The following is a 23,590-nucleotide window of genomic DNA, read 5'->3' on the forward strand; positions in this document are numbered from 1 at the left end:
ATGTGATAACATCCTAAAATTCTAATAACCAGAGTTTGAATTCCTGTTCAGCCTTGGGAACTCACTAGCAGGCCTTGGGCAAGTCACACTCTCAACCTTGGGGAATGCAATAGGGAATCCGCCCTAAACAACACTTGCTAAGAAAATGCTATGATAGGCTAACTTAGGATTACCATAATTTTGAAATGACTGGAAGACAAAAAGCAACACAATCTAATACTGAAACATATATTGATCTTCATCGACTACAGAACTGAAGAATTTTGAGGAAAAAAAATTAACTACTTCAGTGTTTTGACCTAAAAACACAGCTTTCGGGAGGATTAACTTAAAAATGCTACATTTTATGTGTATAGTCAGGTTACAATAACATTTGAAAAACGAAGAAATCTAACACTATACAAATATAGTTGAATCCAATTAACAAATATGGATAAGTCATACCAAAGAGTCCAGATAATTGGCTGCAGAAGACAGGGAATGAATAGACTAGGGACGCTAGTGGTAATTCATTAGAAAGAGAAGCATTGTTATTGGTGGATCATTAGTAAGGAACAGAATGGATAATTGGAGATTTTTAAACTGTATTCACATATGATTTTTTAACGGAAAGCATTGGTCTTTTAATATCAGGCACTAGTCAGTTCAAACAACAAAGAATCCAAAGGTTATACATTTTTGTTCTCTAAGGAAGTATCAGTTTTGATTTTGAAATTGATGGGAAAAACAATATCACAACTAATACTATTTTGTTTTATTATACAAGACATTGAATATTCTTCTTGACTGGCTTAAGTACTTCAAGACACCCAAAGGAGATGAAATTGTATTTCTTGAGATAATGCCTTTATACAAGTGGAAGATAGAGCAATTAATCAGAGATAAATCTCAGAGCACATAAATCCCTTACTTCAAAACACACAAAACAAAAAACCTACAAATAATATGTTCTGGATTTGCAAGAATAATGGTGTGATTTTCTTTCCCATATCTATGTAAGTCCCAAAGGTATTTGTGTAATAAGTAATTCAGACAGTGGATGCCACTGAAACAGTTGTAGCTTCTAAGAGAGATGAACATCTTACCGAAGGGGCTTATTGCAAGATCCAAAATACATTTAAAAGTCTGCCTTACCAGAAAGTGGAAGCACAAACAGCTGAAGATGGATACTTTTTAGTCCAGGAATCCTTCTAAACCAAATTCTATTTCTCTCAGCACCCTGAAAAGGAGTAAAAAGTGATTTATTAGAGACGCTGAATACAATTTTTCTTAGAATTCAGGTGGAGTTCACAACTTTCCCTAATGTATGACAAGGCTGCAGCTATAATTCCCTCTTGCCTGACTGTTCCTTTTAACATTTAATTCTAAGTTTCTGAAGCATGTAGTTCCCTGAGTTTTATTGCTTGCATTTTTAACATTTTGCTTTGCACCTCTCTTGCTGCCCTTATCTGTGAGCTGCTCAGCACCTAAAGTTATATGTTTGATAGAAAGAGATTGCTTGCTTCTTTGTAAACAATGGTATATTTCACAGCAATGGTTCCTGCTTGGCCAGTTTAAATCTGGCCTCCTTTCACTCTTCCTTTTTCCTTTCACTTGTCTCCCTTTTCTATTCAACTTCTAGGCTATGGGCATTTTGAAAATTCCAGTACAAATAAATGAATCTCTCTTGCCTGGTCTTTTGTCTCTCAGATTCATGTTCTCTTGAAGAGGAACTGCTATGGAGAAGATCATAAATCGTGCCTGTAGCTTTTGCTCATTGTGGTTCTCTCCTCCAGCCCAGTAAAATATCTCGGTTTGTTTATATGCTGTTTACATGCTCTTGATTCAAAAAATGTTCCCTCGAGCTTTGTCCTCACGTAATTCTTACCAATTAGGAATGGAAAAAAATATGTGCACATTTTTCTCCTTTATGTTTTGTGCAAGTCTTTGTAGTCTTGGTGTCTTGCACATCTTAAAACTTTTAAATGGCAGTTCTTTACAGAGAAAGTTAGACAAAAGATTGAATTTCTCACAAAATACATTTTTCTGCAAAAGTTTCTTTGTGAAAACTCATTAAATGTGAAAAAATCCAAAATGCACAACACTTTTGCATTTTTACATGTCATGCAGATACCATCTAATATTTTCTGTGGAGCAGGCTGGTGAACAGTCAGCTGCAGCCAGCTGCAACAAATCACTCTGACCAAGAGGTCATGAGTTCGAGGCCAGCTCGGAGCTGCGTTTGTCTCTGTCTTTGTTCTATGTTAAGGCATTTAATGTTTGCCTTATATGTGTAATGTGATCCGCCCTGAGTCCCCTTCGAGGTGAGAAGGGCGGAATATAAATACTGTAAATAAAGAAATAAAGAAATTTACAGTACAATCAGTACAGTACAATCCTGGATCTGCGAGACTGGTGCCATCAATTTTATTACTCATCTGTGGTGAAATATGTCTTCTCTAGGCATTTTTCTAGATCCACTAGCAATTCTATGGTATGCTTCCACTAGAAGTTCTATTAAGTCATTCAATAATGCCTGTGATTTCATGTATTTGTTTTCTATCATTTCTACCCCGGCCTTCTCACCCTTAAAGGTATCTTCCTTATATACAGAGGTCACATTGTAGGGGGAAATTTACATTGATATGTAAAAATGCTGTGAAGTGTTTCTGTGATAACTCTGAAACATGTCCACTCAGGCTTACTGGACTACCCATCAATTTTGTATGTGTTTATGTCACGGTCAAAATATGGATTTCCTTTAGGGGGTTTTTAACTGCAGCTTTCATAATTCATTTCATTTACTATGCCAACTAGGTCTAATAGGACTTGGAAGACAAGTATTGCAGGTCATATCTGTCTATTCAAAGTTTACATAGTCATTTAACCTGAGATGAAAGTAGATCATTCAAATACTCTGCCATATGAGCCCCTTTATTTTAGAAAGCAGTCTTCTCCAAAGCATCGTTGAAAAAACTTGTCAGCAAGCATATCTGAAATTGCACCACTAGGCTGTAATCCTGTATACAGTTACTTTACCGTAACTTTCACCAATTTTCGAGGGACATATGACTGAGAAGATTGTACACAAAGTTTTTATTCCTCCCACTTTACTCCAGTAAATTGTAAAAAAATAAAACCCAATGCTCAAATGAATCTTTAATTGCCTTACTCTAGTTGAAAACAAATGTGGTGTGTGTAGGCACAGTGAATAATTTCATGGCCTGGTTGGTTTAAAGATAGGAAGGAATGTGCCACAAATTAAAAAAATAAAGTCAGAATGTTGAATTTCAAAAAAAGAGAAAGATTTACATAGGATCAGTTTCTATTACTATGAAGATGTTTAGTTGTGTGTATATAAATAAATGAAAAAAAAATCAATATATGAATCTGAAAAATGTTTTGAAAATTTCACATTTTTCCCTGAAAGCTGCAAAATAAAATACCTAGTCTGAATCTCATCACTTCAACAGATGGTGAAAGTTAAGTTTTATTGTACAAAAGGAAGGAGGGGAAAATCCATTAGTTTCATTTTGTCTTCCATCTGAATTTTTCAACTTCAAGTTCTTTACATCCCAAACATGAAGAAATTATTCAAAATATAATGGAAAACGTTATGTATATTTTGTAACATCCAAATCCAATAGGCACAGTTTTCCCTGGGTAGAAAGTCCCATGCGTGTGTTTCATAAACATGAAAACCTGTGACAGAGAAGAGGTAACAGCTCTAATTCACAACAAACATAGTCACATAACATTCAGACACACGAATTGTAGGGACTTCCATCTAACATGTCTGCATTCTGAACTGCTAGTCGATTATTTTACTCTCATACAAATGAACGGCCTTTAAAGTGCACCTTTGCAAATCATTTGGTTGCACGTTGAAATTGAAACTATGACTTCCAAAATTAATATTGTTGAAATAATTTTATTATCTTAAACTGAAGACACTACAATATATGCATCACATCTGTTCTTCAAGGAAAGATGTTACAAAAAGTATTCTAGGCAGTGAAGATGGTAGGAGTCCTATATACTGAATGTTTTATTAAAATATTACAACACAATTATCTTCCAGCATGAGCTTTCCTCAGTTCTACGATCTTGTAGGAGGACCTTTATCTCATTCCTGCCATATTTCCAGGAAACTTTGCTGGAAATCCATGCGAGGGCCTTCTCAGTGGCTGCTCTCAACCTTCATTCCTAGGAAGGCTTGATTGGGCCCTTATTTGTTCTCATTCCTCCAGCAAATTAACTTTTTAATTTTTTTTGTACACTTCTATATTACACTAGCTGTGGCCTGCCACGCGTTGCTGTGGCCAATTGGAATTGTAGTGAATAGCCTCGGTGTTTCAAAGCCTGGCCGTTTTCTACATAGGGCATCCTTGCTAGACCAGGTTGAATGAGATGGAGTAGCCTTGTGGTTTGGAAAGCCTGGCTTTGAAGCTGCAAAGTTGTTCAGTGTTAATCAAGGTGGGCCACAAAGGGGTTGATATATGTGTGGAATAATGTCCAGTGTTTTAGAAAGAACTGTTGTATGGTTGAGGCAGGTGTTGACATGGATCTCCTTGATTAGCATTGAATAGGCATGCAGCTTCAAGGTCTGCCTGGTTAGTACCTGGAAGAATCCTTTACTGGGACGTGTTAGCTGGCTGTGATTATTTAAGTTGTTTAGCATTGAATGGTCTTGCAGCTTCCAAGTCTGGCTGCTTCCTGCCTGAGGGAATCTTTTGTTGGGAGGTGTTAGCTAGGCCTGGTTGTTTCCTGTGTGGAATTCCCCTGTGTTCTGAGTGTTGTTGTTTATTTAGTGTCCTGGTTTTAGAGATTATATTGTTCTGTATTCTTATTTGAGCAAAGTAATTATTACACATTATATTGATAATGTTATATGATTTGCCTGGAACAGGATTATATGAGGCCCCTTCTACATAATGATTTAAAATCCACAATGAAGTGGTGGGTTTTTTTGTTTTGTTTTGTTTTTTGCTGTGGCCTAGGAGGTAGCCTGGCTTTGAAGCTGTACGGTTGTTTAGTGTTAATCAAGGTGGGTCACAAAGGGGTTGATCTATGTGTGGAATAGCGTCCAGTGTGGTAGAAAGAACTGTTGTCTGGTTGAGGGAGGTGTGGATGTTGCCATGGATCTCCTTGATTAGCATTGAATAGGCATGCAGCTTCAAGGTCTGCCTGGTTAGTACAAGGAAGAATCCTTTACTGAGAGGTGTTAGCTGGCTGTGATTGTTTCCTGTCTGGTATGTCTGGATGTGTATTTGAGGTATTTTGTAAGTGTAATGGTTGTAGTGTTGTATTTTTAGTATGGGGGTTCCCCTTTTTCCCCTCTGTCTGATGGCAGTGTTTTTGTTTGTTTGTGTGGTATGGCATTGTCTCCTCCTCTTTTCCCTTCCTTCCCCTGAAGTTTTTTAAGTTCTGTAGTTTTTGTAGGGATCTTGCTGTCCCATGGTGTCTCTTTTCCCTTGGTGATGTCCCTGATGGCTGCATTTTGGAACGTACCTTGTTGTTGTAGTGTGTTGTTGGCTGTGGAGAGACTGTTTTTTTTCTTCCCTGCTTTTGTCTCTAGTGAGGGGAGGTGAGAGCTGTGGACGGCAGAAGTGGGGAAGGGAAGGTGAGTGATGGTGGCTCCTGCGGCTGGGGGGGGGGGGGGGGTTGGAAGTGAAAATGTCATATGGAAGGTGAGTGATGGTGGCTCTGGTGACTGAGGGGGGGAAGTGTTGGGGGTTTTTTAAAGAGAAAGGGGGCTGGGCGGCTGGCGTGTTCTTGTCTCCGGGATGGTGTGGACGGTGTGGGAAATGGCAGTGACATTTGTGGCGCCATGTGAAGCTTAACATCTACTTTACAGTCATGAACAGAGAGTCTTTAGGAAGTCTTCTTTGCTTTCAAGTCTAGAGAAGTTTTTAGATGGCAGATCAGGTAAAGACAGGTCAATGGAAGTGAACTCTCAGAAAATGAAGTCTTTTTCAGATGGTCTCAAATCTGAACATCTAAAACATCTGAAGCACTACATGATTCAACTGCAGTCTGCAGGAGGCCCATATACTAAAAGTTACTTGCATTGATGACTACATGTTTGTATGATAAGGAAACCTATTGTTTCTCCCTTATTTCCTTGTAGAAATACCTTCTTTTATAAATACCTTCTTTTATAAATACACTAGAAAAAAAACTCATCATGAAAAGCAAAGGACAATTAATAATTCCTGAGATGTGGTTATATTACTGTTGGAGACACATTAAGAAAATGGGATCAGGGAGGCTTGCTGTAATTCAGTTGAGAATAATAGAGAAACTTATGTGTCATACTGATAATGCAATGGTCAAATTGTGGGCTGATAAAATAGAAACATACAATATTATCAAGCCAATATATTCTCTGAATCACTTGATACACTGAATCCAGTTGTTTTAAATTAAATAAATATCAGCCATCTAAGGGTTGTAGATACACACTAATACTAGAAAGATAACAGCAGTGAAGTAATTTAAAAGCAAATGAATTTGACAGGAAACTAGGAACAGAATGACATAGGCAATATAATATTAATTAAAATATTCTCCAGTAGAAAATTCTCCAGTCAATGGTCCCATGATAGTGGAGCACCAAATGAGCTCTGGGATTTAGTACAAGCTTTGAAGGAGCCATCCAAGATGCTGAACCTTTCTGGGGAACAAAACTTGGGATTGTTGCCTTAAACTCTGGGAAAAAAACATGGGATGGATTCATTATGCCCTTGATTTAAAGTCACTGGCTGCTACTGCAGGTCAACATTGGAGTGATTTAGGTCTCAACAATACCCATGACTTTCCAATCCCAAAGAAAAACAAATACAGGTAGTCCACTGAGTCACAAACATCTGATTTACAAACGACTCATCATTACAAATGGGAGTGAGACAACAGAAAGTGAGAGAAATCTACCCCTAACAATGGAAATTCACTCCTGGAAAAGGTCTCTCCAATGAAGTTTTATCACCAATCCTTGTATTCACAACAAGCCCAATTTTCCAAAATCCAATTGTCACAGGGACAGAAGGTGAGGTGAAATCTTCTGAACAGGGGTACAGACAGCAAAACAGACACCACAGGGGTGTTAATCCTTCCCTGTACTACCTAAAGCAAATATGTATATGCACACGCACACACACGGCTGGAATTACACAAAAATATACCTGTTCTGACTTACATACAAACCTACAGAACCTGTCTTGATTGTTACTTGGGGACGGTCTGTATTCACTTTTGTTGATTCATACATCATTCCTACATGAAACTAATACATGGGAAGAGATACAATGTACATGGCTTTTTAACCTTGCCTAAAAAGTGAGTTAACCTTTATTCAGAAGGACTACTCTCATATTACATCACTGCAACATAAAGCACTATCATGCCATCATCAATTTTTCTATATTTCTTTCTTTCTTTCCTTTTTGGAAAATCAATTGTGTTTTGAAAACAGAAAAGTCAAAAGAAATTTTGTTATCTAGAAAATTACATATTGGCCTCACTTTTTTTCCCTTTGGAATATGACTATGGATGAGAAAGTAGTTTTTGTGGTCTCTTCCAACTCTAGGATTATAAGGAAATCATTTTTTAAAAATCATTTGAAAAAGTTGTTTGTAAACAAATTATAGGGTCCAAGTTGTTCTCTTCTCTTGAAAAATATCAGACAGAATAATTATAGCTGTCTAATCTGCATATCATAGGATCTATGGTAGTTCAAAAGCAAAGTGGTGAATGCAACACTTTCTGAGGCAAGATATGGGAGAAATGCTCCTTATGGCTCATTAATTTCAGCTGCCTTTTAAATGCAGTCATTCTTCAGGCTGTGAAATCCAGTGACCCAGTCACAGAAGAGGCTGAATGGAGAAGTGTCATTTCCTCTTCTTAAAAGACACATTATACAATCAGTATTTATCAAATGGAAACCAAATAACACAAAATGATTTTCTTTCCCAGAATAGCTGTAGTTCTTTGTTTGGTTTTTTAAAGCAGTTCTGCAACAATAGAGCATTTGTTAAACCTTTAAAATTCTACCTCAATTTCATCATTGCATGATATGTATAGTGATAGAGCAAATCTCTTAAAATAAGGTAATCCATATGAAATAGATTTACTTAGTGTAATCCCGTTCATGTCTATGTAAAATAAATTGCACAGAATTCAGTACGGTTACTTCCTAGTGATATCATATAAAAGAAGTAAATGTATCCCTCATTAACATAACATATTGTAATGTGGTTGTAATGTAACATAGTTATAAATTTCCTATTGGAATAAGGAACTAAACTAGTTGTTTGTAGCTAGTAATATCCAAACTCTATAGAAAAGACCTCATATACCTCTACACTGTTGAAGTGATGCAGTTCGTCACCACTTTAACTGCTCTGGCTTATTACTATGGAATCAGGGGAGTTGTACTTTTATAAGGTCTTTTGCTTTCTCTGCCAAAAAGCACTGTTGTCTCACTAAAGTATAAATCCCAAGATTCCATAGGCATTAGGACCTGGCAGTTAAACTGGTATCAAACTGCATTAATTCTACAGTGCAGATGCACCCAATGTCTCCTTAAATTGTATGAAATTAACACAGGATACTGGTAGATCCTTTTGGCGTGCTAGTTTTCATTATTCCAATACCTTCTGTTCAAACAATGACAACACCAACTTGTGATTGATTGAATATGAGAGATTCTTTTATGTAGTTCCTGTGCAACTAGTAATGAACTAAGGAAAAGGCTTAACATGAACAGCTGCAAAAGCTGCCTTATTAGTATGTTCAGTTCCTTTGGACTTAATAATGCAAGAATGAAAGCTTTAAAAAACCATAATCTTTTTTATCTATTGATGTCTGGTACCTAAAAAAATAAAATATCAGAGAGAAAAACAAATACTTCCAATTCAGTGAACATCTTGTATAGGTGATCTCTTTCTGAACATAACCAGCTTTGAAAAATCCCAGGAAAGATAACACTGAAGTAAATAATTCCAAGATTAAGAATCTCTTTGGACATCATTTATTTTATCCTGCAGCAAGAAGGCTACTGATGCTTTGTGCTTGAAGAAAAATGAGTATGTGATGATGCTATAAATTCTGACAATTGAGTCAGATTTTTCCTTGGAATTGCCTTTTGTGTATAGCTAAAATGATAGGTGTTGTATCCTAAAGGCATTAACATCTCTTGGTGGCAGAAAGATACAGATGCAGAGATAAGAGGCCAACTCTGTTGTTTGCAAGCAAAAGACATAGCTAAAATTTAGTTCTGGGGACTAAAATTGCTGCATAAAAGTGGGAGAAATTCTGCTTACATGCAAGACTAATGCTGACCTGCTGTAAGAGTAGTTGAAGTAAAGGGTTGTCAAGATACTTTCATAGAGGCCAAATAGGCCAAGCCGAACATGAATGCTTTTTGCATGTCCCATCCCCAACAGTGTTTTAAAAGTATAGTCACTTAAGTTGATTTTCTGATTGATGGTTCAAAGGAAAGGGAACATCATAATCTATGCAAAGTAATAGTTATGCCAATCCATAAATTAATGTCCTCACTTGCAGTTGACTTCATTCCACTATCAGTATCAGTTGTGTTCATTGCACTATCACTATGTCAAAACTGTTTGATTAAATGCCATTTGGATCAAATAGATCCCATGCTTTCTTGAGGTTGTTATTCCAGTGAAGCTTTTAATTAAGAATAGCAAATCAGAAATCAGATGGAGAATGAACAATAAACAAAGTAAGAGTGGGGTTGTTCGGATGAGGCCTTTGGTCTTTTAGCAGAACAGCATTTGACATAATTCTAAAAAGATGAGTATTCAGAGAATAGTCATAGTAGTTGTTTCTGGTGCCTCTTCATAACTTTTGTTTCTAATACGACGTTAAGGGTGGACTAGAGACTTCAGATTCATTTGATTGTCTGATTAATATACACTTTTTGTGTGTATATCTTGGTTTTTCATATAAGGTCCACATTCTTTTACCTATCTCTTTTTCCCCAGATATCTTTATGCCAAGGGAAGAGGTGAAGCTCATGTCTCTCCATCCCACTGAACACATGGTAGAGAGAAGGTTCCTGTTCCAGCAGAATTCAAGCATTCCATTTGCAAAGCTAAAGAATGCACAGTTTCTACCATTCAACTGTGATGAATGACTCTAGAGTTTCACTTCTCCCTATGACATGGAGCTAATTAATTTTAGGTCGGGTATGCCTCGCGTGGGACAAATGTATCAACTAAATGATGTGAGGCACACTTAAATCTTGCTAGAAAATAACAGGTCTTATTTGGAAAGCTAAAGTGCATCCCTGCATTTCGATGAGCATTGCCCTGGAGAGCATCCTATATCACTATAATGGCAGAACCTTCACCCCTAAGGTAGAAATACATCACAGTGATAGCATTGGGATTGCTCACTTTGCAAAGCATGTGTGCTTGCTGCTTGCACCATGTATGCCTGCTGCTTGCCTTGTCCACAAGTTTATTTTATCCATCCCAAAGACACCAGGAAACAAAAGTTCCCTTTTATAAGCCTCTGCCTTACAAACAGAGATGCACCCTTATCATTTTGATTAATCATTGCTACTGCAAACAATATTTATCTGAAGGGCAGGTTGTACGGAGGCAAGCTGAAGCATGTTCGGCTTCACAGCTAGGCATTAATTATTATAATAGCTCTCGAGACCTCAGTAGGCCATTTAAAGCAAAGTCATTAAAGCTTTCATAGCATCTCTTTGGAATATCAAGTGAATGACATTAATTATTAACTAGGTATATTAAAGAAAACCCTAGAGAAGTATAGGTAACTATTACTGCCATTTCACTTAAACTAACTGTAGTTCTGGAGGCCATCAAACTGTGAACTTCATTGGAAATCACACCTAGCAGGAAGTAGGTATTTTAACAATCAATCCTAGTTGAAACTGGAAGAGTACAATCTTGTTCTCTATGTGTAGAGGGTAACAAGTGTAGAAGGTAACAAGAGGGTAACAAGCTCACTCCAGCCGCCTCCGAAGAAACACAAGAGACTCGCTCTGTTATCACCGAAAACTTTACTAAAGGACACTTGACACGCATAAAGCCGAGATTGCTGGTCGGCCCAGAAAGATTCCCTTATATACACTTCCCCCACATTCAAAGTAACAACTCCTGCCCAGAGAAAACCCCGTGCAATTCTTCCCGCTCGCACGCCAGCCGTTTCCCTTCAGGGTCGAGAGCTGCAGGTGCCTTATCAGTCTTTGATGTCAGTGTCCTTGATTTCTGGCGCCAGAGTACAGGCCCAGAAATTATGGTCCTGACAGGGCACTACAATGTACCAAGCCACAGCATTGTCTTCCATTCCTCCTATTGGTCTTCCAAAGTCTTCCACTGTATTGGAAGGGATGCACATACTTTATAACGGCTCAGCTTCAGCTACTAGTACCCCAACTGGCAAGTTCTGTGGTGCCCACTGCTTCTAGAACAGCAGCAATAAAGCTAGGCATTCAGAAAAATGTATAGCAGCAGGGCTTAGGAATTTCCATTTCACAGTCTGTAAGTCACAGAATTTTCTAGGCAGTATAACCTATGACCTTGCTACCTGGGAGATTCTGGAAATTACAACTAAAAAACATCCCCAAGCTCTTGGCAAAGGGAGGGAGAAAATAGTGGTGTACTAGCTTTCTCCGTTTATCAATGGAACCTGGAAATGGTGGTATGTTTTCTTGCTTGAGGAGAGCTGATTTCCGTCAGTATATCCCATTGGCCAACCTTTATGAAATCTGTCTGGATTTTTTAAAAATTATTTTAACTATTCCTTATTTCATTCTGTTGCCTCCTATAGTCAGGTGAGCAACTGTAATGGGTCCAGGGATCAATTTTGGGGCTGCTTGGACTGCTTAAAATACCTTAAAAAAGAAAACTAGGAGTCAAATCACCTGTGTGCAAGTCACCTGACAATATAATATCATGAATTCCATAGCATTTTGTTTGGCAAGGAATACAAAGAGGTGGTTGCCACTACTTTTCCCTACTGCAACTGGTGTTCCTCAATGCTTCACCAGGCTTCAACCTCAAGCCTGTGGCTTCTAATCAAAAATCAAGAAAGTTGCTTCTTTGAAATACAATTCACAGAATCTCCCAGCAAGAATGGCTGCTGACTAATATTTTTTTCAAATTCTTGCTTCTAGTATGGATTCTTTTTTTCAAACTTGCTTCTAGTATGGATTCATGGAATAGTTGCTAACTCGATCACAAATTATAATTCAAGTCAAAAGGGGAGATTTTCAAGTCTGTTCTTGACCTAGGATTTTCAGGATGATCTCAGGACTCATTTGTTTGAGTGGATGGATTGTTGCTTAATCAGATCAAAGTTATGTCCGCTTTTGAATTTTAATGATTCACAATGATAATAATATATCAAAAATAATTTAGCTTTTAGACCCATTCATAGATGTGGACTAGATTCTGCCTCTTATAGTCGGTGTTACGCCTGACCTCATTTCTCCCAGATAGTACAATTAGGGTAGATGGCTAGGATGCTGTTTCCCATTGTACTACTTGAAACAAAAGAGCAGCAGTTAAGCTTCTGCTTGAACAATGTGGTTCCCATTTTTAGACAAAGTGAAGTGGAAATATGTGATATTGACAAAAGGCACATAGAGGCTCAGCTGGCATGCTGCTACATAATCAATGTGCTCTGGCTCAAAGATTGTTATACATTGTTAATATTACTTAGCAAAATGTGCCATACATGTTAAACTGAAAATTAGATCCTGGCTTCCATGAGCTTCAATGTGTTCTTTGGAAAGGAATTTAGCATCTACTTTACTTTGTATATATTTTGCATATTACCTTCAGAATAGGAATATCATAAGTATTATTCTGAGTTACTCTTTCAGAGAAATGCAAATTATGATGACTATAATATATCTAATGCAAGCAAGTTGAATTGATGTAATGCTTCCAACAGGCAAGCAGAAAACCAGACAAATAGAAACCCAATGGTGGTTTCCCACAGCAACTGGAAAAAGCTGTTTTGCCATCTTTGGACTTCTACATTTGGACTTCCATAATGTAGACCTGGAGTACCATAGATTAGTATGGAAAATTCCATGGTGGAGTGTCTAGCAGGCTTCTCCAGAACATGGGTAAAGGTAAAGGTTTTCCCTAACATTCAGTTCAGTCGTGACCGACTCTGGGGGTTGGTGCTCATCTCCATTTCTAAGCCGAAGAGCCGGCGTTGTCCATAGACACCTCCAAGGTCATGTGGCCAGCATGATTGCATGGAGCACCGTTACCTTCCCGCCAGAGCGGTACCTATTGATCTACTCACATTTGCATGTTTTCAAACTGCTAGGTTGGCAGGAGCTGGGGCTAACAGCGGGCTCTCATTCCGCTCCCGGGATTTGAACCTGGCAACTTTGGGTCTGCGCTTTAACACACTGTGCCACCAGGGGCTCCAGAACATAGCTATGCTGATAAAAGAAGCAGAGAGTGAATTCCTGATCTATAGGAAGGACAAGTGGTATATTCAATTGCATTTTCATTACTTGCATAGAGAATAGCAAGAATACAAGATGCAAATTCATTTTTCTTATCCTCTTTATGCCAATGGCTAATTCATGCTGGCATACTTTTCTAATGATAAATGACTTGTTTGTGACAGCATCCTTTTGATCAACCTAGACAAAACTCTGCTGCTTTGAAGACTAATGTTCTTTTTATAGAATATCATTTTGTTAGTTCATGTATACTATTCTATTTGCCTTATCTTCTTAGTGTTAGGCGGCCTTTTTCTCTGGTCAGATGACAACCCTACTATTTCACAGTCATATAATGGACATAAAGACAATCAAAAAGGTTAGATTGGCAGGCACTGAAGTCAGCAGGGTAAAGTTAGATTGGTATGTCCAACTTCTATGTATGGTTATGAAAGATGGATAGTGAAGAAAGCTGGCAACCGTGGTACAGTCACAATCCAACCCCTTTCCCCTATACTGATGAATGTAGGGGACGGGTGATGGCAACAGAGTCCCCTTTTGATAAATGGAGTAGCCTGAACCAGACGAGATCCACCTGAAGCCATGGGGTCCTCCAGAGTTTCACTGATTTTATATGTATTGTGTTTCAGAGTGCTGTCATTGTCTTAACTGCTATTATATTTTTGGATTGCAAATTTGTTAAACTAATATAATTGCTTCCTTATGAACTCTGTTTTAATATGATCATAGTTGCCCTGGGAGGGTTGGCCTTGAAAGGTGGCATATAAATGCCTCTGGTAAAATAAAAATCATAAAGAAAAGTGTTGAAAGCTCTTTGAGGCATTTCTTTCTAAAGCCTGGACATTTTCAGGTATTTGTATTCAATCAATCATATCTTCTCTGTTTCAGCTTTCAAAGTCGTAGATCCTCTGACATTTATTATCATTGAAAGGGATGGGTGGGAATCAAATTGATCTTCCAGAGTTCCAATTTCTATAGCAAATAGGAAGAACCTGTTATCTGAAAATATTCTGTTGTAATGGTTTTCTGTGCTAAATTATTTCCCCCCTTTGTTGCACAGCACAGGAGTGTGTTAAGAGGGAGATGATATTCAGTGGGGGTTACAATGGAAAAAATCATATGTGCATTTCATTAGCATTTTCTTCCAAAGCCTGTTGAAAAACTATAAACTCCCTCTTCCTTATGACATCCTCACATATTTATACATGACTATCATATCTCCTCTCAGCTTTCTCTTCTGCAGGCTAAACAGACCTAGCTCTTTAAGATGCTCCTCATAAGGCTTGGTCTCCAGATCTTTGATCATTTTGGCTGCCCTCCTCTGGACAAAGTCAATATCTCTTTTAAGATAGAAATATGTCCAGAATTGAAAACCGTATTCCAGGTGAGGTCTAACCAAAGCATTCCACACTCATACCCTCTCCTCTTTTTGTTCCCCCTTCAAAATTTCTGAGAGTTTTTTTGAGCCAGATTCTTCACAGAGCAATATACTTTAATACATTTAATAGGTGGTCTTTGCTTATTCCAGTGTCAGAAATAGTGTAGTGAGTGAACTGATCCAGACAAGATGTTTAACAATGATGTAAGTAATACAGTGCTCAGTAGAATGTATATTTGGTTAGCTTATTCATCTTGCATCTCTGTGTTGATTGTGCCAGTGTTATGATGTATGTGGATATTGATCCTCCATCCTATTTTATAGTTAATGGTGAGGGCAGTTCGCAACTTCTGGATGGGAAAGAATTGCCAATCTAAAAACTTGTGGAATTTTTTAGACCAATGAGTTATAGAGGCTCAAACGGAATGAATTATAACTCTTTGAAATGTATCATTAAACATGTAATGGAAACTCTGGCAGATCCTTATCTTCAGTTCAGGAAAGTTTTTTAGGAGCTACTAAAATAATCTCTTTTTAGCACTAGCTGCTCTTAAACGGGGTGCTTTTTACTGATATTAGCCATATATCTTCTATGGTAATATGCACTTTTAGTGAAGAGTATTACATAGCTGTAGATTGCACGTCTTTCCTTGGATGATGGTGGCAAAGGCCTGAAGGACCATATTTCATCTAAACAAGCAGAAAGAGCTGCATTGCCTTGTTTCAGAATTTATGGAGAGATTGCATGCAGGAAAACTAACTCTAGCACTCACTTTAGGATATCTAATCTAGTAGGGGAACCTCAAAGCAAATGTATTGTAGATATCACAAATGACTTTCTGTCTGATCAACCATCCATTTTCATTGAGTACAATTAATTCATCCTGCAATTACAAAATAAGTATCATCATGATATAAAGAAGAGCCCACTTGGATGTGACTGCAGGTTTTTTTTTAAATGTATGTTCATTTGTGTAATGAAATATCACACTACATGCATGAGGTAAATGTGGATTCCCAAATACATTGTATGGTTGTTATGTGAAATTTAAGTTCATGAAAAATAATCACCAATGTCATAAAAAAATTCTGGTAAAGTTACAGTGGGCAGAGATTTAGCAATATATAAGGATGGTTACAAACTTCAGGTTTTACTGTGCTTTTGTACGACAGTGGCAGGACTTTGCTATGAAGTCTAGACTGGTTTCTATGGTTTATTCTGGTGCAATAAATCAAGCTCTGAGAAAATCCTGGATTAAAAAATGAAGGAGTTTCTGGTGTGAAATAATGAAGTATAGATGCAGGTTTTAAAAGCATGGATGAAATGTGAGGTTCTCCTCTCAATGTATATATTTCTAAATGTATTTGATATTCCAGCATATATTTAATTCTATTTTGATACTAGACTTTTTTGATGTAAGAAATCAGGAAAGTGTGACAAGCAAAGAATAGCTACTCTCTACATCTAGTCCAGGGAGTGTGCTTTTTATCAGAATCTGCAAATGTCTAATTCCTCAAGCATCCTTACTTACCAATTATTGTAGTGTGGGAACAAAAGCTGTCAATGAATGAGAAAGGAAGGCTGGATTCAAATCCAACAAGCCAGTAGGCATACCAGTGAATGTTGAAATCTCCATCTGGTAGGAGAGCTGCTACCAAACAGAGCACTTTGTAGATTTTCAATAGGGCAGCATACTAAAAAACCACTTTGTTCTTAATGGCTGTACAAACTCCAGGCCACTTGACTAATTAATGCTATGTTTTGGCTGACACAGAGTCCCAGGTGCACTTAATGGATCCACCCTACCGTCTTGCTCCACTGTGAATGGCCTATGTGGCCAGGAGCATGGCAGCACTTAGCCGCCCACCAATATGTTCAACTGGTTTTCAAATGCATCAATAAATGCTTTTGTAATAAGCTTGCCATTGCTAATGAATTTTGATTCTTCACTGCTGGTGAATACTTTACTGAGTATTCCAGAGATCTTTGGGGCATCAGTCCTGCAGTTATGCTCCTCAGTTACACACACACAATGCAGATTGAACCAATTGGCAAATGGCCTGGCAGCTTGCTTGTGCACTCTATTTCTCTGCTCAGATATCCAATTAGCACCATTTTATGAGTACCATCATGGACCGCAAAAAAAAAAAGCAAAAAGCAAACTCCCTACAGTTTGAGACCAAGTGATTTGAAGGCCCGTATTATCCTGCCACAATCCTAAAATCGTTGGTAGCTTCTCTCTTGGCGCCATTCCAGACAGGCCAAAATTCCAAGAGGAACTGGGATTCCTGTTTCCCCTCTAAACTTATTAGAGGGGCCGGGCTGAATCCTCCCTGTCCTCTCCAAAGCTCCAGATGCATTATTTGTTGTATCTGAAGCTCTCTCCAAAAGGCCTGTAGATGCAGTCAGGCCCTTCCAGTAAGTTTAGAGGGCTAATGGGGGCTGGGAGGGGAGGTGTGCCATCTTACTCCTTTAGGCTCTTAGAGCCCAAAGAACCAGATTGCAATGGGGATTGGCCCTCAGGATCATGGAAGGCATTCTTGAGAGTCAATCCCCTCAGACCCAACACCTCAACAGATCTTGACCTTGCAGTAAGGTGTGTATCTGTTGATGTGTTTTTTTTAATCCAGGGTAAACTGGGAAATCATTTAAATGCCTCAGGTTAATCTGAAACCCATCATGGGTTTTGTGACTGTCTAAAAGGGCCTTCAGCCCTGCCATCCTCAAAGTAATCTCTGTTGAGGATGGAGAGAGCATTGAGATATAACACTCCTTGCCTTCTATTCTTCCCGCAGCAGGCAAATGTCTTCTTATTCATGGGTGAACCCAACCATAATCATTCCAAAGCCAGCAACAGCATCTTCACAATGTACAAGGACTTCCAGCAAGAATCCTGATCTTTACTCTATAACGTCACTTTGCTCCACAGTAAGTAATGTCAGGGGATACTCCAGAGTGTTTTTGGAGTTTGTGGTCATGATAACAACTAAATTGGTTCCATTCAGCTTGACCCATTTTCCACATACACACAGCCATCACCTGTGCTATCCGTACAAGGAAAGAAATAGGTTATCCTGATGCTGTCATCACTGCTGCCTCACTGGCCAAGGAACTCCTGTAACAATCTGACCATCATGTTTCTATCTGCTGAGGTCAGGTAAGGAGATGAACTATCTGAGATCAGAACAAGTGGATGGGCCAAAAGGGATGATACAGTCTTGGCCCAACTGGACTATCTAGTCTGAAGGTGTAGCATGGCCCTGGATTCAACAGATACGTGAAAACATCCTTGTTTGGATCTAAGTCAGCTCCAGGGCATACATGTCTCAGACTAGCCCACCAGTATAAAAGCGTCCTCAGGTGAGCTTTTTGCACCTAAACAAGGTTATTGTGGAGATGAAGGACATTTAATGAGTAGATTGTGTTGTTCCTTGTAATCATATATTTCAATTTCTTATAAAGCTTTACCTTCACTTGTATTTATCTGATTTTTGTCAGTGGTAACTGCCAAGACATAGTGTCTTTCTTTTCTTTTTGGCAAATGTAGATTTCAGAAATGACCTTGCTGATTTTAGCTTTTATCTATTGGTTAGAGATTGCTAAAGAAAAAAAGATTACTCAAGGTGTAGGTTAGTGTTTGATGAGCTGCAAGGAAAGACAGTGAAAAGTAAAGGAACTGGAGGACTCCCCTCTCTCAAGAAACCCATGATCAGTGTTTCTCAACCTGTAGGTCCCCAGATGTATTGGCATTCAACTCGCAAATATCCTAACAGCTGGTAAACTGGCTGAGATTTCTGGGAGTTGTAGGCCAAAAACACCTGGGGACCCCAGGTTCAGAAGCACTGCCCTAGATAGACTTGGAAGTTCTTTTCATTCTAAAAAATATACTTGGTGACAAGAATGGCAAAAATTGATTTTTCTAGCCCTTCTTCTTTCCAACAGTATTATGCCAGTCATATACAATATTCTTGAATCCAGAACCTGGAGAATTGGGCTTCCAAGAGCTAACCATATGATGTGGTTAGACCCTAGAAAATCCAAATGAGTGTGTTTGCTGGTGTTGTTCTTTCAAATAGATTTTTTTTAAAAAAGGAAAGTCAGTCACATTTTTCTCATTTGCAAAATACAGATAACAGCAGCCAATCTTACAAATAGTCAAAGGATTTCTGGTGTAATGCTCCAATGCTTCAAATATGCCTATGTGCATACTAAGAATCCTTAAAGACAATCAGAGAATATTTGGACACACACTGCATAGCTCTGCTAAACATATTTGGCCCTTTAAGCTGCCTAGAGGGGAAACCACCGGGATGCTATATACAAGCTGCTCTTCCTGCTTTGTAGGAAGTGCGCATTGCAAGTGTAATAAATAAATTATAATAAATACTGTGGTTTTCTATAATTTGGCTGAAAGCAGGACTCTTGTATGCTTCTCCTCTTCTGCTGACAGTTACTATTGCAGCAAATCTTGACTCCATACAACAAACATGGTGACTATGATATATAATTCAAGAATCACCAGCTGCTCCCATTTTTGCAAGGTCTTTCATGTCCTGATGTCCTGGATGGAGAACGAAGCAGATCTTTGAGAAGAAAAACTAATGGGTGTCAATTGCCCTCCAGGTCTTTGGGAGCAGATAGCAGATTACAGTAGAAACTGAATCTATCTAGCTTTGTCTCAGAATAAAATCAGTTCTCTGCGGCTACAATCAGGAAAGCTTTAGAATAATGGTGTTTAATTATTTACTTCTTGACATAAACAATATGTTATATTAATAAAGTTCTCCCCTGCAGAAGAAACTCAGCTGAATGGTTAAAATGTTCATGAATGAAATGGCAAACCTCCCATTTTTTTTGTCTCGAAAGCTTGCTAAGGCACCTTCTGCCCAATATTGTGCTACAAGTCTCTTGTGATCCCCACCCCATCATAACTCAAATCCAACAGTTTCTCTTAACACATTAGAATCACAGGAGACCTTTTCAGACATTATGCCTAAAAATAACTGCACAGTGATAAGGTTACCACAATGTATTGATATAATCTCTTCAAGCATAATGCCTCAATAGAGCTATCATGTAATTAGCATTTCTCAATCAACAATAACTAGGTTTAACTGGGAAACTTGTTTGTAACCAGGCAACTAGGGTCAACAAGTCTGGGACAGGTAATAGTGTCCTATTGTTAGATTCTTCCTGGTGGAAGACTTCTCCAATGCCTTCAGAAACAGCTTCTGACATTCCCTCCTCTTAATTATATTATGCTGCTTACACATTATTTGTTGTTACTATATTTCTTCAAGATGTCTGGTGATCCAAAGGGTATTCTCAGCAAAATTTTGTTCAGGGGAGGGTTGCCATTTCTTTTCTATAAAGCTGAGAGATTATGACTTCCTGAAGGACATCCAGCAAGTTTCCATGGCTGAGCAAGAATCTGACAACTCAAACTACTACCTCACCCTGGCCATATTTTGCACATTATGATCTTCTTTATATTTACAAAACATAAAACTATCTTATAATTTTTGGCAAGTCAGGCCTGGGGCTGGGAAAAAAAATATGGGAAATGAACCCGAGTACCCACCATCCATGTGCTTCAAGATTTCTTGGGTTGAGACACTAAGGACTTCATCAGACAGTCTTTCAGCTTCATTTCCATGCACTTGGGAAACAGGGCACTAAGGGAGTCCCACAGAAGCCATCAGACAACTTAAGTTGGAACTCCATAGTACTCCATTTCACAAGCACATGGAAATGGAGACGGAAGATCTCAATCAGGGGTTAGGTGTCAATTGACTTCTGGTAAAGTTGAGGAAAGACAAGGAAAGATATTGAAAGAATGTGACTTGATAGACATCCCTGAAGACAGGGAAAGATGGGAGGGAGCAGGGTAAGATGTTTCCATCCACTTTCCCCCACTTTTCACCTGACTGTCTGATAAAATCTCAAGGAGACCACTAGAGCTATCCAGTCATGCAGGAAAAAGAACCACAAATTATTTTCTGAAGTAAGTCATCATGGTTCTGCTAGAAGTTATTATTTTCAATGAGTTTGAGAACACTCTCCTCCCCCCTTTATATATGAGTTTTGACATTTACTATGACTGCAGTTTTTTACAAGTTGTAAGAATATATATATATATATATATATATATATATATATATATATATATACACACACACACACACACAATTCCCTCTGGTGAAGGCAACCTACAATCTAACAATTTCCACTGATCATGTTTAGGCATCTTTACCTCAAAAACTAATGATCTAATTATTGAATACTTGGAATAACACTTCCCTTTAATTTCTTCCAGCCTGCTAAAAAAAACCCACCCTTCAAAGCAGATCATTATCCTTCATAGTATGTGCCGCTTCTTGATTTGTGCACAAAGTTTCTAAGGCTCTTTTAACTACCTAATCAGAGGTTATATGATGTTGAAACTGCTGTTTGCTTTTAGATATAAATTTAATTCAGAAATATCAACATTAGGGCTAGGCAAACAGTTCATGTTATTTAGATTACAATGTTTCCTGACCACTGTGATAAGTACAGCATTTTAAAAAAAAATTGTTTGAATTTCTAGCAAATAATTTGTGCAACAAGCATGATGGATGAGATCAAATGCTGTGTGTGGCTAGATAATCTGTTGTGGTGTGGAATAGGACTAATTGTTGCTATTAGGGACTGCATCAAAATTTGACCTTCCAGAAATCTGAGAATACCTCCCTGTTTAGATATTGTCTCTATAAATAACCAAATGAGATGGCTTTTTAAATAAAATTGTGCTGCCTTAGACAGCAATTGGGGCTTAAATCATTGAATATTTGCCTATGAAAACCCACTCCTAATTCTATATTCACAAAACTAGCACAGTGGGGAACATTATATGGAATAAATCTTTTTTCTGACATCTCTCTTCTATATGTGTAGGTCCTCAACTGTGGGTCTCCAGGTGATTTGTCTTACAATTCCCAGAAAACCCAGCCAGTCTACCATCTGTTAGGATTTCTGGGAACTGAAGGACAAAACATCTGGGGACCCACAGGTTGAGAACCACTGCTGTAGGGAGTTTTGCATGTAGTTGAAAATATTCCAGCATATGTTACCTTGACATGCATCAGGACTCCACACTATAAGAGAGTAAAATAATACAATACCATTCTATTGACTATATTGGCATGCTGATGGTCACCAGCTCTATTTTGCTTTGGGCGTATCTACACTGACCATTTATTGCACCCCCAAGCCAACTCAAAACCATGGCATCCACAGGCAGAAATGCGTTTAGTTAAATCACATTGGATCCTTGATTCACCCTCATGGACTTCTATTTGTTCCTGGGGTCATCTTCAGGCTCAATGGGACTCAGAGGCTTTGAAAATGGATTAGCTGTGTGCAAAGAATTAAAACAAGAAAAGAATGAAACAAGAAAATGGCCAGATATATTGTACCTATTATTTCATGATTTCACAGGGCTGATGTAATAGCATGTTCTAATGACTGTTGTTGCCTTAATATGGAAGGAAGTGTTGAAGTGAAATCTGTTATAACTGATTTAAAAATTTAACTTGTAGAACCTTTTTCATTTTAATTAGAATGTTGATTTAAAAGAAGACTGCTATTGGAAAAGAATTCCATGTTCAGTATAATTAAATGAGCTAATTTATGTGCCCCGTTTAGCAACAGGTGATTGCAGAACTGTCACTTTAATCTATACCTTGTCTACTTGATTCAATTAGACATTGCTGATTAGATGTGTTCTTCAATAGGTAGGCATCAGTCTCCTGGTGAGAACAAGAGCATATGGCTTCTGATTAATTTCAATCTGTGCTTCATGGTTTCTCTCTCCTTTTATGCTACATATTCTAAAGGCATATTCCAGTATCAGAAATTCTAGAACCCACCCACACTGTCATGTATTGCAGTTTGGAAATGCATTATATAGTCAGTGCAATAAATGAAACAAAATGTTTCAATGCTCATTACTAAATTAGAAGGTGGGTGGGGTGAATCATTTCTGAAGTTTTTCCTAAATGGGATGGGGTCTGTATCCTAACTATAATGAGATAACTACTTTTCCATTACTTTTTCATTAAGTAATTGTGCCAAAGGGGAAACTTCAGGGGCTCCTTCCTCCCCCATTGTTAGAGCTATTGACATGAAACTTGCTACAATTGTAGAATACATTTTCCACTGTTAGCCCACTGAGTTTCAGAATGTTTTGCTCATCCACAAAGTTTTGGAGAATTTTTGAAATTTTAAAAACAACATTTAAGATTTATTTGTTTATTTAAAACATTTATATTCTGTCCTTCTCAACCCAAAGGGGACTCAGGGCACAGCACAACATATATGTGGCAGACATTCAATTCAATGCCAGAACATAAAATAAACCATAAATATAAATAAACACTAAAATCAGCTATCTTCAAATTAAAACCATTATTTACTTCCTAGTATCAGTCAGTCCTCTTTAAAGAATTCTAAATTGGTTGGCTGACTGGCTGTTGCTACAGAGGAAAAATAGCTCTCCCCTATACTCATTGGGGCTTCCTGGTATGCTGAGCAAAATTCTGGGAAATGTAGTTTAGGACAGGGCCATTTAAATTCTTTGCTTCAGGGGTCCTCGACTTCCCAAAGTATATTTCCCAGAATTCTGTGCTCTTTCCGACTCTTCTCAGCTTTCTTAGCTCATCCAGCCCATATGCTTGCCCTCTTCTTGGCCTCTTCCTAATTTAAA

This window comes from Anolis carolinensis, chromosome 4, assembly GCF_035594765.1.
Source record: "Anolis carolinensis isolate JA03-04 chromosome 4, rAnoCar3.1.pri, whole genome shotgun sequence".
NCBI classification, from domain to species: Eukaryota; Metazoa; Chordata; class Lepidosauria; order Squamata; family Dactyloidae; genus Anolis; species Anolis carolinensis.